The sequence below is a fragment of the Carcharodon carcharias genome, chromosome 17 (assembly GCF_017639515.1).
Source record: "Carcharodon carcharias isolate sCarCar2 chromosome 17, sCarCar2.pri, whole genome shotgun sequence".
NCBI classification, from domain to species: domain Eukaryota; kingdom Metazoa; phylum Chordata; class Chondrichthyes; order Lamniformes; family Lamnidae; genus Carcharodon; species Carcharodon carcharias.
The window spans coordinates 66,378,403-66,396,063 of record NC_054483.1 but is presented as its reverse complement, the minus strand read 5'-3'; positions in this window follow the sequence as shown (position 1 = coordinate 66,396,063).

Sequence of the window (17,661 nt, the reverse complement as noted above, 5' to 3'; positions counted from 1 at the left end):
CAACAACAGCACCACCCTTGTCAGCGGGTTTGATGACAATGTCAGGGTTGGACCTGAGGGAACGGAGTGCAGTAAGTTCAGAGAGAGACAGGTTAGAATGGGTGAGAGGAGCAGAGAAATTGAGACGACTAATGTCGCGCCGACAGTTCTCAATGAAAAGATCAAGAGAAGGTAATAATCCAGAGGGAGAGGTCCAGGTGGAGGGAGAATATTTGAGGTGGGTAAAAGGATCCGTTGAACGGGGAGAGGACTCCTGCCCAAAGAATTGAGCCCGGAGACGAAGACGGCGGATGAAGAGTTCAGCATCGTGCCGAGCCCGAAATTCATTGAGGTGAGGGCGTAAGGATATGAAACTAAGTCCTTTGCTGAGCACTGAACGTTCAGCATCGGAGAGGGGAAGGTCAGGGGGTATAGTGAATACACGGCTGGGGTTGGGATTGGAAGAAAGGGTGGGGACGGAGGGACAGGCAGGGGTGGAGGGTCCTAGATGGGTGTTGGTGTCGATGAGTTGTTGGAGCTTGCGTTCCTTAGCACTTGAGAGAAAGAGAAAAAGTTTCTTGTTGAGGCGTCGGATGAGACGAAGAATAAAATGAAACTGGGGGCACGCGCAGCTTTGAAAAAGGGTACGGCGGTGCTGCTGGAGGGAGAGGTCGAGTGTGTTCATATGGCAGTGCATGGCACTGAGTGTGGATCTCAGAACGTGAAGGGAACAGCAGTCCGAGAAACGTTTTATGTCCTGGAGATACCTGTAATCCTGGGTGGGTTTGAAACACGAGGGGTGGAATTTCAGTTGAAATCCACGTGGGGTAAGTCGGAGACGGAGACAGTCACTGAGAAAGGAGATATGGCTGTGAAAGCGGGTTTTAGTAAACACCTTGTCAAACACCAGGAGAGAAATGGAAAACAATGAAGGTGAGCAAGGCAAAAGAGAGATACGGAAATCTTGGCGCAGAGACAAACAAAACTTCTTCAAGATAGGCATTTCTTGAAGAGCAGTGGCAGTCAAATAAACACAGGGATAAAACCAAAAACCTGCAGATGCTGGAAATCCAAAACAAAAACAGAATTACCTGGAAAAACTCAGCAGGTCTGGCACCATCAGCGGAGAAGAAAAGAGTTGACGTTTCGAGTCCTCATGACCCTTCGACAGAACTAGGTGAATCCAAGGAAGGGGTGAAATATAAGCTGGTTTAAGGTGTGTGTGTGTGTGGGAAGGGGGGGCGGCGGTGGTTGGGTTGGGGGAGAGAAGTGGAGGGGGGGTGGTGTGGTTGTATGGACAAGCAAGCAGTGATAGAAGCAGATCATCAAAAGACGTCACAGACAAAAGAACAAAAAAACACAGAGGTGTTAAAGTTGGTGATATTATCTAAACGAATGTGCTAATTAAGAATGGATGGTAGGGCACTCAAGGTATAGCTCTAGTGGGGGTGGAGGGAGCATAAAAGATTGTAAAATATTTTAAAATAATGGAAATAGGTGGGAAAAGAAAACTCTATATAATTTATTAGAAAAAACAAAAGGAAGGGGGAAGAAACAGAAAGGGGGTCGGGATGGAGGAGGGAGTTCAAGACCTAAAGTTGTTGAATTCAATATTCAGTCCAGAAGGCTGTAAAGTGCCTAGTCGGAAGATGAGGTGCTGTTCCTCCACTTTGCATTGGGCTTCACTGGAACAATGCAGCAAGCCAAGGACAGACGTGTGGGCAAGAGAGCAGGGTGGAGTGTTAAAATGGCAAACAACAGGGACGTTTGGGTCATTCTTGCGGACAGACCGCAGGTGTTCTGCAAAGCGGTCGCCCAGTTTACGTTTAGTCTCTCCAATGTAGGGGAGACCGCATTGGGAGCAACGAATACAGTAGACTAAGTTGGGGGAAATGCAAGTGAAATGCTGCTTCACTTGAAAGGAAGGTTTGGGCCCTTGGATGGTGAGGAGAGAGGAAGTGAAGGAGCAGGTGTTACATCTTTTGCGTGGGCATGGGGAGGTGCCATAGGTGGGGGTTGAGGAGTAGGGGGTGATGGAGGAGTGGACCAGGGTGTCCCGGAGGGAACGATCCCTACGGAATGCCAACTGGGGGGTGAAGGGAAGATGTGTTTGGTAGTGGCATCATGCTGGAGTTGGCGGAAATGGCGGAGGATGATCCTTTGAATGCGGAGGCTGGTGGGGTGATAAGTGAGGACAAGGGGGACCCTATTATGTTTCTGGGATGGAGGAGAAGGCGTGAGGGCGGATGCACGGGAGATGGGCCGGACACGGTTGAGGGCCCTGTCAACGACCGTGGGTGGAAAACCTCGGTTAAGGAAGAAGGAGGACATGTCAGAGGAACTGTTTTTGAATGTAGCATCATCAGAACAGATGCGACGGAGGTGAAGGAACTGAGAGAATGGGATGGAGTCCTTACAGGAAGCAGGGTGTGAGGAGCTGTAGTCGAGATAGCTGTGGGAGTCGGTGGGCTTGTAATGGATAATGGTGGACAGTCTATCACCAGAGATTGAGACAGAGAGGTCAAGGAAGGGAAGGGAAGTGTCAGAGATGGACCACGTGAAAATGATGGAGGGGTGGAGATTGGAAGCAAAGTTAATAAATTTTTCCAAGTCCCGACGAGAGCATGAAGCGGCACCGAAGCAATCATCGATGTACCGGAGAAAGAGTTGTGGAAGGGGGCCGGAGTAGGACTGGAACAAGGAATGTTCCACATACCCCATAAAGAGACAGGCATAGCTGGGGCCCATGCGGGTACCCATAGCCACACCTTTTATTTGGAGGAAGTGAGAGGAGTTGAAGGAGAAATTGTTCAGTGTGAGAACAGGTTCAGCCAAATGGAGGAGAGTAGTGGTGGATGGGGATTGTTCGGGCCTCTGTTCGAGGAAGAAGCTAAGGGCCCTCAGACCATCCTGGTGGGGGATGGAGGTGTAGAGGGATTGGACGTCCATGGTGAAGAGGAAGCGGTTGGGGCCATGGAACTAGAAATTGTTGATGTGACGTAAGGTGTCAGAGGAATCACGGATGTAGGTGGGAAGGGACTGGACAAGGGGAGAGAGAAGGGAGTCAAGATAACAAGAAATGAGTTCCGTGGGGCAGGAGCAAGCTGACACGATCGGCTACCGGGACAGTTCTGTTTGTGGATTTTAGGTAGGAGGTAGAAGCAGGCCATCCGAGGTTGGGCAACTGTCAGGTTGGAAGCTGTGGGAGGAAGATCCCCAGAGGAGATGAGGTCAGTGACAGTCCTGGAAACAATGGCTTGATGTTTAGTGGTGGGGTCATGGTTCAGGGAGAGGTAGGAGGAAGTGTCTGAGAGTTGACGCTCAGCCTCCGCGAGGTAGAGGTCAGTGCGCCAGACAACAAAAGCACCACCCTTGTCAGCGGGTTTGATGACAATGTCAGCGTCCTGAGGTAACGGAGTGCAGTAAGTTCAGAGAGAGAGAGATTAGAATGGGTGAGAGGAGCAGAGAAATTGAGACGACTAATGTCGCGCCAACAGTTCTCAATGAAAAGATCAAGAGAAGGTAAGAATCCAGAGGGAGGGGTCCAGGTGGAGGGAGAATATTGGAGATGGGTAAAAGGATCCGTTGAACTGGGAGAGGACTCCTGCCCAAAGAAGTGAGCCCGGAGACAAAGACGGCGGACGAAGAGTTCAGCATCGTGCCGAGCCCGAAATTCATTGAGGTGAGGGCATAAGGATATGAAACTAAGTCCTTTGCTGAGCACTGAACGTTCAGCATCGGAGAGGGGAAAGTCAGGGGGTATAGTGAATACACGGCTGGGGTTGGGATTGCAAGATGGGGTGGGGACGGAGGGACAGGCAGGGGTGGAGGGTCTTTGATGGGTGTTGGTGTCGATGATTTGTTGGAGCTTGCGTTACTTAGCACTTGAGAGAAAGAGAAAAAGTTTCTTGTTGAGGCGTCGGATGAGACGAAGAATAAAATGAAACTGGGGGCAAGCGCAGCTTTGGGAAAGGGTGCGGCGGTGCTGCTGGAGGGAGAGGTCAAGTGTGTTCATATGGCGGCGCATGGCACTGAGTGTGGATCTCAGAATGTGAAGGGAACAGCAGTCCGAGAAACGTTTTATGTCCCGGAAATACCTGTAATCCTGGGTGGGTTCGAAACACGAGGGGTGGAATTTCAGTTGAAATCCACATGGGGTAAGTCGGAGACGGAGACAGTCACTGAGAAAGGAGATATGGCTGTGAAAGCAGGTTTTAGTAAACACCTTGTCAAACACCAGGAGAGAAATGGAAAACAATGAAGGTGAGCAAGGCAAAAGAGAGATACGGAAATCTTGTCACAGAGACGGACAGAATTTCTTCAAGGTAGGCATTTCTTGAAGAGCAGTGGCAGTCAATTAAACACAGAGATAAAAACAAAAAATCTTCGGATGCTGGAAATCCAAAACAAAAACAGAATTACCTGGAAAAACTCAGCAGGTCTGGCAGCATCGGCGGAGAAGAAAAGAGTTGACGTTTCGAGTCCTCATGACCCTTCAACAGAACTAGGTGAATCCAAGGAAGGGGTGAATTATAAGCTGGTTTAAGGTGCTTGTGTGGGGAGGGAGGGGTGGTGGTTGGGTGGGGGGAGAGAAGTGGAGAGGGTGGTGTGGTTGTATGGACAAGCAAGCAGTGACAGAAGCAGATCATCAAAAGATGTCACAGACAAAAGAGAATGGCTGAAGTGTCGTTCTATAACAGTAATAGTGACCTGCCTGAAGGGAGGTCCTCTTATTTTCTCCATGCTTTACAGTCTTGCACTTTCCTCTTCAGTTACACTTAGGAGCCTCCCATTTTCAATCTCAATTAGAAATTAGCAATACGATTAAGGAAAATAATACAAGGTGGTTTCCTGTTGCCTTCCTCATATGTACTGTTAAGGAACATCAATTCTCTTCCTATAGAATCCTCCTGTAAGCAGCCATATTGTCCTTTGAGGTTCTAGCTCTTCTGCCATTACCACTGAAAATTCATTGATTCCATCTTTGACCATGGCTCATAACCATAAACATGGAACCTTTACTTGAGCCTGGGGGTGATTCGCAAAATGGCAGGAATGATCACCCCCACAAGGTCTCAAGTTATTCTGCTACCCTGCATTCTACAGCAGGAGTGTACATTTAAACACCTATCTATTCATCATATTAACTTTTTAAAAATTCACTGGGCAGGTGTTTTTAAAAAGCATTTCTTTCACACATTTTCAATATTACTTTTGCTTCAAATTCATAATAAAATATTTATGTTGCTGTTACTACACTTGACTGGGTTCAACCAAGTAATCAATAATGTTTTTCAAAGTTCGACTCTTAAAATGAAAGTGCAAAGCAATTGCAGTGCACATTAAGAAAGCCAAGTATTCCATTCAATAAATAGAGATGAGATTATTAATTTGAAAACAATTGATCTTATTAATTGCAATTACTCTGGTCCATAGCCAGACTGACAACAGATGTAAGTTAGTACATTGCATTTGATAGGATTCAACTAGTAGGAATACAGGGTAGCAACAATATTATAATCAATGTGCTTTTATATTCAGATCAAATGTCTCTACTTTTCCCCCTCTATCCCCTCCTCCTCTTTCCAAACTCGCTCCTGAATTAGTCTCAACACCCCCTAGATATTCCCCTGTCCAAAGTTCCTTCATGAAGCCCATCATCAGCACCATTAACCTCCTTCTGATTCAGCAACTGAAGACCCGACTTCCTTATCTTGGCCTCATGGACTCTGGTATTATCAACTCTTCATATCTTCAAGCATTCCTTTCAAGACTGTCGTCTATTGCTTTGCTTTAAAAAACAACTCACTCCTTTCATCTTCACAAACTGCTGACCGTTCTCTAACTTGCCTTTATTTCCAAATTACCTGAAAATAGTGCCACTGAATTATAGAAGTGGTATTGCTATCCTATGATCCAGTTTGTCATGATTTCAGATCCCTATGGGGAGCATCAAATTCTGGAATTTCTGGAATTGCTTCTTGCATGTTCATTGCTCTCACCATTGTCTGTTCAAATCCCTCCCATCAGGTTTGTAATCAAGCCAGAGTACTGAGAAAAACCTGAGAGAAACCATCAAGGACATCCTGTGTGACTCAGACCACAGATCATTGTCCTTCTTGACCTCCGGGAACTTTCAACACTATTGACCACTCCGGCATTATCCATCTCTGTGATGCTGCTCACTTATGCTTTCACCATGTTAAATGGGTGACTCCTTATTCTGAAACGATGCCCCCTAGGTCTAAATTCCCCTATGAGGGAAAGCACCCTCTCAGCATCGATCCTGTCAAGCCCCCTCATAGTTTTAAATGTTTCAATAAATTTACCTCTCATTCTTCAAAACTCAAATGAAAACAGGCCCAAATTAGTGAACTTACTCTGAACTGTCTCCAATGCAAGCATATCCCTCTTCAAATACAGAGAACAAAAATGTATTTGTACTGTTCGCCAGGTGTAGTCTCACAACATGTACAGCTGTAAAAAGATTTCTCTACTTTTGTACTCCGTCCCCCTTGCAATAAAAAACAACATTTCATTTGCTTTCCTAATTACTTGTTGTACCTGCATGCTAACATTTTTGTTTCATGTACAAGGACACATTTTCTCTTTCATAAAACCATGTTGATTGACTCTGCCTGTTTGTATTATGATTTTCGATATGTCCTGCTGCTACTTCCTTATTAATGGACTCCAAAGTTATCCCAAGGACAGTTGTTAGGCTAATAAGCCTATAGTTTCCTTCTTTCTGTTACCCTCCTTTCTTGAATAGGGGTGTTAGATTTGTGGGTTTTCCAATCCACTGGAGACTTTCTATAACCTAGGGAATTTTGGAAGGTTACAAACATAGCACCCACTATCTCTGCAAACACTTCTTTTGAGAGTTTAGGATGCTGGCCATTGGGTCCTGAAGACCTGTCACCATGAATTTGCCTAGTACTTTTTCCCTAGTCATAACGATTATTTTAAATTCTTCCACCACCGCACCCCCCCCCAAGTTTTTCCGCCATTCTTGAGATGATTTTAGTGTTTTCTACTGTGAAGACAGATAAAAAATATAAAAAACAAAGTCTCTGCCATTACCTTCTTTTCCATTGTTAATTCTCTGGTCTCGTCCTCTCATGAACCCATGTTTACTTTAGACACTCTCTTCCTTTTTATATACTTGTAGAAGGTCTTACTGTCTGTTATTTTATTTCTTGCTGGTTTACTCTCATGGTCAACTTATTAAAAATGGCGCATTCTGCTCAAATTTAGAACACTTTATTTAACTTTGGAGCTGATAGATTTTTAATTTTGAAGAAAGAATGCCAGGAAAAATAAATTAAATTCACTTTTAAATATAGTGGTTAGAACAACCAGCTATCTTTTTCCCCCAAAAGTTGTCTGAACAGACATTAACTGAGACTGAGAAGATTACTTCTTGCAAGATTAAGTACAAAGTGAAAGCCTACCCCTTCTTACTCGAAAATTATCACATAATTAACAGCAAAATACTGCAGACACTGGGAAGCTTAAATAAAAACAGAAGATATTGGAAATACTCAGCAAGTCTGACAGCATCTGTGCAGTTAGAAACAAAGTTAAATTTCATCAAAACAAGAAAATAACATAGGTTTTTAAGAACATTAGGGTGGAATTTTACAGCCCCTTCTGTGGGCAGGATTTTCCAGTCCCACTGAAGGCTTTTGAACAGCTTGCTGCATTTTATGACCCCGCCCTCACCATGTGGGGCCATAAAACTCTGCCCATGAGGACGTAAGAAATAGGAACAAGAGTAGACTATACACCCACTCCAGACTGCACTCCATGCAATACAATCATGACTTATCTTCTACCTCAAATCCACTTCTTCCACCTGTTCCCCATGTCCCTCGATTCCTTGAGACTAAAACGCAGTCTACTTCAGCCTTAAATATACTTAACGATGGAACTCCACAATCCTGTGGAGTAAACAATTCCAAAGATTCACAAAACCCCGAAAGAAGAAATTTCTCCTCAACTCAATCCGAAATAGTCAATCCTTTATCCTGAAATGATGTCCCCATGTCCTAGATTCCACAGTCAAGGAATTCCCTGACCTCTACCCTGTCAAAGCGAGGAAGGAGCACAAGAGTGGTGAGTATAAATCTAGCTTACCTCAGGGATTTGCGGCCTTGTCTCCAGGGAGCAGACCCGGAGGGAGGAGCACCAGAGCGGTGACCTCGGGGCACAGAGTAACTGAAGCCAAAACTGAAAAAGTGACATTACAGGAAAGCTGTGACCTGATTGGTTGGTAGGAAATCTGCACCAAATTTGAAAAAAAAAACTGAAAAGCTAATTAATCTATTAATTATCTAACTCGAGATGGCTGGGCAGGTGATGTGCTGTAGCTGTATGATGTGGGAGCTGGCAAATCCCATTGTGAGCCACAGTAACCACATCTGCAGCAACTGTTGGCTGCTGGAGGAACTCCGGCTCAGAATTGATGAGCTGGAGTCCGAGCTCTGGACACTGCGGCACACCCAGGAGGCGAGAGTTACCTGGATGCTTTGTTTCATGAGGTGGTCACACCCGGTAGATTAAGTACCTCGGTTAGTGATCAGGGTCAGCAGGGTGTGACTGCAAGTGAGGCAAGTAGAGGGATCCTGTGTTCAGGAACAGAGGAGCCTTAGCTCTTGACCCTGTCCAACAGGTAAGAGGTATTTGCTCCCTGTTTGGATGAGGAGCAGGACTGTAGGGCGGATGAGCCAGCTGACCACAGCACCGTGGCACAGGAGGCCATTCAAGAGGGGACAGCAAAAAGACAAGTGGTAGTTGTAGGGATTCTATAATTAGAGGAATTGATAACATCCTTTGTAAGCAGGATCGAGAGTCCCGCATGGTATATTGCCTGCCCGGTGCCAGGGTGAGGGACATCTCTGTCCAGCTTGAAAGGATATTGGAGAGGAAAGGGGAAGATCCAGTTGTTGTAGTCCACGTTGGGACAAATAACATAGGTAAGACTAGGAAAGAGGACCTGTTTGGGGATTACCAGGAACTAGGAATTAATTAAAGAACAGGTCCTCAAGGGTTATAGTCTCCGGATTACTACCCAAGCCACGTACAAATTGGCATAGGGACACGAGAATAAGGGAAGTAAACACATGGCTAAAGGAGTGGTGCGGGAAAGAGGGGTTCCATTTCGTGGGGCACTGGCATCAGTATTGGAACAGAAGGGATCTGTACCGTTGGGACGGTCTCCAACTGAACTGATATGGGACCAATGTTCTAACGAAAAGTGCAAATAGGGTGGTCAACAGGACTTTAAACTAGAAAGTGGGGAGGAAGGGAAGGGTAAAACTCCAAGAAGTATGACAAATGGGAAACAAAGCAGCAGGTTAGCATGTGGGGGGGTGGATTCAACTTCATGGAAAATTATGAAAAAACTGAAAAGGAGAGCCCAGGAGAGGCTATTAAAGTCTCCAGAACACAAAATAGGACGGAGTGTTTGGAAAAGGCTAGGAATCTAACTTCAAGCACATTAGATAAAGGGACGACAATGAGAAAGGGGACGGGAAATACAGGACTGAAGGTGTTGTATCTGAATGCATGCAGTATACGAAATAAGGTAAATGACCTTATGGCGCAGATTGAAATTGGCAGGTATGATGTGGTGGGCATCACGGAGACATGGCTGCAAGGGGATCAGGACTGGGAGCTAAATATCCAAGGATATACATCCTATTGCAAAGATAGGCAGGTTGGCAGAGGGGGTGGGGTTGCTTTGTTAGTAAGAAATGAAATTAAATCGATAGCAAGAAATGACTTAGGGTCAGATGATGTAGAATCTGTGTGGGTAGAGTTGAAGAACCACAAAGGTAAAAAAACCATAATGGGAGTTATGTACAGGCCTCCGAACAGTAGTCAGGATGTGGGGCACAAGATACACCAGGAGATAGAAAAGGTGTGTAAGAAAGGCAAGGTTACAGTGATCATGGGGGAATTTCAATATGCAGGTAGACTGGGAAAATCAGGTTGGTAGTGGATCCCAAGAAAAGGAATTTGTGGAATATCTACGAGATGGCTTTTTGGAGCAGCTTGTGGTGGAGCCCACTAGGGAACAGGCAATTCTAGCTTTAGTGATGTGTAATGAGGCAGATTTGATAAGGGAGCTTAAGTGAAGGAACCCTTAGGAGGAAGTGATTATTATATGATAGAATCTACCCTGCAATTTGAGAGGACAAAGCTGGAATCAGATGTAACGGTATTACAGTTGAATAAAGGCAACTACAGAGGCATGAGGGAGGAACTGGCCAGAATTGACTGGGAGATGAGCCCAGCAGGAAAGACAGTGGAACAGCAATGGCAGGAGTTTCTGGTATTACTTCGGGAGACACAGCAAGAATTCATCCCTAGGAAGAAGAAGCATACTAAAGGGAGGACGAGGCAACCATGGCTGACAAGGGAAGTCAGGGACAGCATAAAAGCTAAAGAGAAAGCATACAATTTGGCGGAGAGCAGTGGGAAACCAAGGGATTGGGAAGCCTATAAAGGACAACTAAAAAAGAAATAAGGAGGGAGAAGATTAAATATGAGGGTAAACTAGCCAGTAATATAAAAGAAGATTACAAGAGTTTTTTTAAATATATAAAGGGTAAGAGAGAGGCAAAAGTGGACATTGGGCCGCTGGAAAATGACACTGGAGAAGTAGTAGTGGGGAACAAAGAAATGGAGGAGGAACTGAATAGGTACTTTGCATCAGTCTTCATGGTGGAAGACACGAGTAACATCCCCAGAGTTCAAGAGGGTCAGGGGGCAGAGGTGATTATGGTGGCCATTACCAAGGAGAAGGTGCTAGGAAAACTGTAAGGTCTGAAGGTGGATAAATCACCTGGACCAGATGGATTACACCCCAGAGTACTGATGGAGATAGCTGAAGTTAGTGGTGATCTTTCAGGAATCACTCGAGTCAGGGAGAGTCCCAGAGAACTGGAAAATCGCTAATGTAACCCTCCTGTTTAAGAAGGGAGTGAGGCAAAAGACGGGAAATTACAGGCCGATTAGCCTGACCTCGGTCGTTGATGAGATTTTAGAGTCCACTATTAAGGATGAGATTTCAGAATACTTGGAAGTGCATGGTAAAATAGGGCAAAGTCAGCATGGTTTCACAAGGGGAGGTCATGCTAACAAATCTGTTAGAATTCTTTGAGGAGGTAACGAGTAAGTTAGACGAAGGAGAACCAATGGATGTTATCTACTTGGACTTCCAGAAGGCCTTTGACAAGGTGTCTTACAGGAGGCTGCTCAGTAAGATAAGAGCCCATGGTGTTAGAGGCAAGGTGCTAGCATGGATAGAAGATTGGCTGTCTGGCAGGAGGCAGAGAGTGGGGAGAAGGGGATCCTTCTCAGGATGGCAGCCAGTGACTAGTGGAGTTCCGCAGGGGTCAGTGTTGGGACCACAACTTTTCACTTTATACATTAATGATCTACATGAGGGAACTGAGGGCATCCTGGTTAAGTTTGCAGATGATACAAAGATAGGCGGAGGGACAGGTAGTATTGAGGAGGCGGGGAGGCTGCAGAAGGATTTGGACAGGTTAGGAGAATGGGCATAGAAGTGGCAGATGGAATACAACATGGGGAAGTGTGAGGTCATGCACTTTGGTAGGAAGAATAGAGGCATAGACTATTTTCTAAATGGGGAGAGAATTCAGAAATCTGGAGTGCAAAGGGACTTGGGAGTCCTAGTCCAGGATTCTCTTAGGTTAACTTGCAGGTTGAGTCAGTAGTTAGGAAGGCAAATGCAATGTTGGCATTTATTTCAAGAGGACTAGAATATAAAAGCAGGGATGTGCTACTGAGGCTTTATAAGGCTCTGGTCAGACCACATTTAGAATATTGTGAGCAATTTTGGGCCTCATATCTTAGGAAGGATGTTCTGGCCCTGGAGAGGGTTCAGAGGAGGTTCACAAGAACAATCCCAGGAATGAAAGGCTTAACATATGAGGAACGTTTGAGGACTCTGGGTCTATACTTGATGGAGTTTAGAAGGATAAGGGGGGATCTGATTGAAACTTACATAATATTGAAAGGCCTGGATAGAGTGGACATGGGGAAGATGTTTCCATTAGTAGGAGAGATTAGGACCCCAGGGCACAGCCTCAGAGTAAAGGGAAGACCTTTTAGAATAGAGGTGAGAAGAAACTTCTTTAACCAGACAGTGGTGAATCTATGGAATTCATTGCCACAGAAGGCAGTTGAGGTCAGGTCAGTCAGTGTATTTAAGACTGAGATAGATAGGTTCTTGATTGGTAAGGGGATCAATGGTTACGGGGCGAAGGCAGGAGAATGGGGTTGAGAAACTTATCAGCCATGATTGAATGGGGGAGCAGACTTTATTGGGCCAAATAGCCTAATTTCTGCTCCTATGTCTTATGGTCTTATAAAGCCTTTCATAATCTTATATGTTTCAATGAGATCATCTCTCATTCTTCTAAACTCCAGAGTGTATAGGCCCAATTTACTGAACCCAATTTACTCAATCCTACTCTGTGCTTCCTGTCCATTAACCAATCCCCTATCCATGTTAATACGTTATCCCCAACTCCATGAGCCCTCTGCATGCGTACTAACCTTTTACGTGGCACCTTATCCAATGTCTTTTGCAAATCTACATCTATTGGCTCTCCTTTATCAGCCCTATTAGTCACATCCTAAAATATCTAACAAATCTGTCAAACACAATTTCCCTTTCATGAAACAAAGTGGACTCTGCCTGATCATAGTATGATCTAAGACTTCCTTCATAACATATTCCAGCATTTTCCTAACAGTTGATGTCAGACTAATTGGTCTGTAGTTCCATGTTTTCTCTCTTCCTTCTTTCTTGAAAGGCATCTGTTCTGGTGCTGCTGCCTTCCACACCAACGCTTCCAATATCAGTTGAGGATCCTCCACCACTGTGTTGAAGGGGGCCTCGCCTCTGTCTGTCCTTTTTCCACACTTCTTCACCTCTTCCCCTCCCTCCAGAATTCACTTTCCCCTTGTCCTCACCTTCCACTCCACCAGCCTTGACATTGGACGAATCACTCTTTACCATTTCCACCACTTCCAGCATGATGCCACCACCAAACTCATCTTACAGCATTCCAAAAAGACCATTCCTTTCACAGCATGCTGGTCCACTCTTCAGTTACCTGCAAAACCTCTTCCCTTTCCCACCAACCAGGGCCCCAAACACTCCTGCCAGGTGAAAGAACAATTTACAAGTACTTCTTTCAATTTAGTAGACAGCATTCAATGCAGTTTCCTTGTACACTGGGGATATCAGCCACAGATTGGGTGATCACTTTACCAAGTACCTTCGTTCACCCAGCAAGCATAATCCCGAGCTTTGATAATCTTGCATTTTAACTCCTTGCCCCACTCTCATTCTGACCTTGGCCTCCTACACTATTCTAACAAAGCCCAACAGAAGCTCAATTCGGCAATTTACAGATTTCCAAACTTTGCGCTGCATTCAACAATTTCAGATCATAAGCATAGCTCCCATTTTTTTTTTGGAGAGCTGCTGTTTATAATGATTCTGTTATTTCCATTAACAGCTCCTCTACACCCATTGTTTTGTTTTATTTTACAGTACAATCCCCTTTTGCCTTGCACTATAACCCCTTTTATTATTTAATCTCTCCTGCCTTCAATCCTTTCACTGACCTTCCCTTTTGTTTCTTCATTCCCCTCCCTACTTTTGCAGCCTCTGTACTTGCTGAGAACCTCTTACATCTCTGACCTTTTCCAGTTCTAGTAAAAGAACAATGACCTGAAATGTTAACTATTTCTCTCTCCGTTGGCGCTGCCAAAACTTCTGAGCATTTCTAGAGTTTTCTGTTTCTTTCAGACCCCTCATTTCCATCCCACCACAACCCCCAACTCACCATCCGCATCTGCAACTTTACAGTTCAACCATGAAGACCTATAGGTTCTGGGAAGAAAGAACAGAGCCATTCCGAAGCATGATGATCCATGTGAAAATGCCTGGACAGGAGATGGCAGCATGCACTCAAGCATAAATTACTAAAGTTGAATTTAAGCATTTGACAATCTTGGCAACTCAATACTATAAAGTTACAAAGTGAACCAAAGCCATGGGGCTGGCTCTGCCATCTCAATTCGACCAATCAAGTGTTGCAGGGCCGATACTGGCTGCCCAGCAGTAATGAGGCCAATAGGGGTGCAAAGCGGGGGCTTGGCATCCAATTGGGGCTGTCAGCTGGGATATCGTGCATTTGGGAGGGGTGGGGGGTAATGCTGCAAACGGGAAGCTGATCAATGCTAAAGGTTTAAAGGCCCCTTGATCTCTGCAACTCTCTTTATTTTTTATTGAAGGTTAAAAAAGCTAAGAAATGATAAAGAAAACAAAGCTCGCAGACACAGCCACCTTCACCAGCAGAATTTGCTGCTACATTCAGCCATGGTCATGGTGACAGGCCTTTTCTTCCATTCTTGTGCTACCTTGTCACAGCTACTGCAAAATACTCTTAACTTTTTCATATCCAATGCCCGGAAAATGCAGTGGGCAACAACAAATTGTGGACGATTGGGTCACTAACAAACTCAATGCCTTGTTAATTAGCAATTTCAAAATGGCGGGTGGGCCATTCAGAGCTCTGACAAAGAGTCACACGGACTCGAAACGTTAACTCTGTTTCTCTCTCCACAGATGCTGCCAGATCTGCTGCGTTTTTCAAGCATTTTTTGTTCCAATTAATTATTTGTCAACTCATTCTACATAATGCAAAGCCACATGGTCCTGGTCCTTTGGTGTAAAATGGGAGAAGAGTGGGAACAGTCCCAGTTTGATTCCCAGCCGCTGAAACAACTGATTTGCTGTTCAAATAGGGAAAATGTACATATCTGCATACAGTGTGCATGCATGTCAATGCTGCTTCCTCTAGTCATCTCCAGTATGGACCAAGGCTCCATTTTTGCTGCCTTCCTAGTCAGAAAAGCTACGGGTTGACAACATCCTCCAGAAGCATGAGTTCAGCTTCCACATAGATACTGGTGACATCCTAAAATCCCTCTACACCAGCACTATTTCTGCAGTATACATTCAATGCAACACCCTCCTATGTCTCTCCACTAACAGCACTGACTCCAGAGATATTTTGCCATACTGTCTGACTGGCCGATCTGACGAAGTCCTGAAGAACTCAAAACTTTCTATCGAGCTTGACAGTATTCAGTGGTATATACTTCAATACAAGAAGTACAGCAAATAATGAAGGCCAGATCAGGGCACAGACAGAAACATGGCAGTATGATATCACAGCTACTCCAGAAACATGGCTTAAAGAGGGGCAGAAATGGTAGCTCAACATTTCAGAGGTGATAGAAAGGGGGATAAATAGGGAGGGGAGGGTGGCAATTTTGGTTGAGAAGCAACTACAGCTGTGAGGAGGGATGAGAGTAATGTTAGAAGGATCATCCATTGAGACCATACGGATTGAGCTCAGGAACAAAATAGGGGCAGTCAGATTACTGGGTGTGTATTATAGACCTCCAAACAGTCTGCAGGAGATAGAAGAGCAAAGATGTAAACGCACTGCTGGGAAGTGCAAAAGCAATAGGGCAGTAATAGGGGATTTTAACTACCCCAATATTAAATAGAATAATTCTAGTGTGAAAGCAATGGACATATTATGGACAGGGGGGAATTTAATTTAGAACAGCCCTGATTTCTCCTCTCACCACCCATCCGTAAACAGAAAGGTGTTTTAGATTTTTGACTTCCACCTTTATAAGTGGTGGCATATTTTCCCCAACCCCTCGGTTTTTGGAGTGGTTTAATTGTCTATTAATAACCCCACAGCAAACTCGAGATAGGATAAAATCAGAGGTTCATTTTCTTTTTACACACTGAAAAAAACACGGGAAGGGGGTTTGCACATAGCCCCCGGTACATTCACACAATAAAACAGGGAGATGGGAAAGAAAGAGGTACAGAGAAAAGAGCACAGGCAAAATAAGAATGATTGTTTCATGTGAGTCCAGAGTCCAAAATCAGAAGTCCAATAGTGTATTTCTTCAGGGAGGTTAACCAGCTGAAGTTGATGTGGGGTGATCCACTTTTCCAGTAGCACTGACCTCCATGATGGGAGAAGCACAGTAGAGATGAATCAGTCTTGCAATAGGCACTGGTACCAAAGTTCAGATGTTCCAGCAGAAAACAGTGTGGTTGAAGGCCAGGCAATTTAAACCTGGACAGAGCTCTGTTTCTGCTGCGGCTTTGTTGATGGAAAATGACAGATTGCCCGGATTCAGCTCCACAAGGCAATATTACAGGTTCTAGCAGCTTGTTTGGGAGCAGGGGGTGGCGGGAACATGTGACATAACTCCTGCATCTTCTCCTTGGTCTGGACAGAGGATGTATATTCCTGGCCTGAATTCTTGAAGTGGTTAATGTTGCATCCTTCACAAAGGTATCATCTCCATTGGCCAGAGCTCTGTCTTAGAAATGTAAAGGATCTTTGTGCATTTCCTTGGAATTTGATTTCTGTAGTCACAGGGGGCATTAGCACCTATTTAGAGATATTGAGATCCTTGTGGTTTTCTGAAGGCTAGAAATTCCTTTTGTGTGAGCCGTAGCGAATCAGGCTTCAGTCGACTGCACACGTGGCCATCAAGGTGCTAGCAAGTGACCCAGGTGCCTTTGTCAACAGGAAGAGCTTCCACTCCATGATCGTGTAGTTAGTGTGAGATCACAAGATGTAGATTCTGCAAGTGTGCGCCAGGCACCCAGGCAGCTCCCATGATGCTTACATCCCGAGGCACTCCCAGGTGCCGAGGCTCTTCATTGCTCCAGCCCGACTGGATGGATGGCTGGTGGGTGACAAGGGCTATCCCCTCAAAAGATGGCTCATGATGCCTCTCCGCCACCCAAGAACAGAGACCAAGCAGCAGTACAACAGGAGACACATCTCCACGAGGGGCATGATAGAGAGAACCATAGGTCTTCTCAAGATGTGCTTCCGATACCTGGACCATTCAGCGGGCGCACTGTAATACTCCCCAAATCGTGTGTCACTGATGGTGGTTGCATTCTGCACTGGCAAGGGGGGACCCAGTGGAGGAAGAAGATCTTGACACATTTGCACAGGCAACAGACGATGAGTCTAGTAGTGAGTCTGAGGACAAGCACAGTGAGGAGAATGCTGAGGGCATGGGCGCTGACCTGGGCAACCTCCAGGGAGGCAGGGGCACCTGAGACGCTTTGATCCAACGCTCCTTCAACTAGCCTACTAAGTAACAACCTCCACCACATGCCAGGGCTGCAGGCTCCATTCTCGATCCCTCTCAGGACCAGCTCCTTGGCCACAAATATACACTCTGTGCCTGTGCAATAAAATTTCAGGAGACACACGTCTATCATTACAGAATGGCCTTCCCTGCGCCTACATGACAAATGAAGCAAACAGAGGCCAATAGCACAAAATAACATCTCATTTAATTGTGAATGTTGAACATAGCTGAAATGAACATTCACCCAATGTTTTTAATCACATGATGAAAAAATTTAAAGCAAAATGGGGGAACAAAATATCACCATGATAAGGCCATCTTGTGCTTAAGGTGCTTTATGTTTATGTTTGCGGGTGCTATGTCTCGGTGTTCCCGCCTCGGTGGCACTGGCATTGGAGACAGCCTGCTCACTCTGCTGTT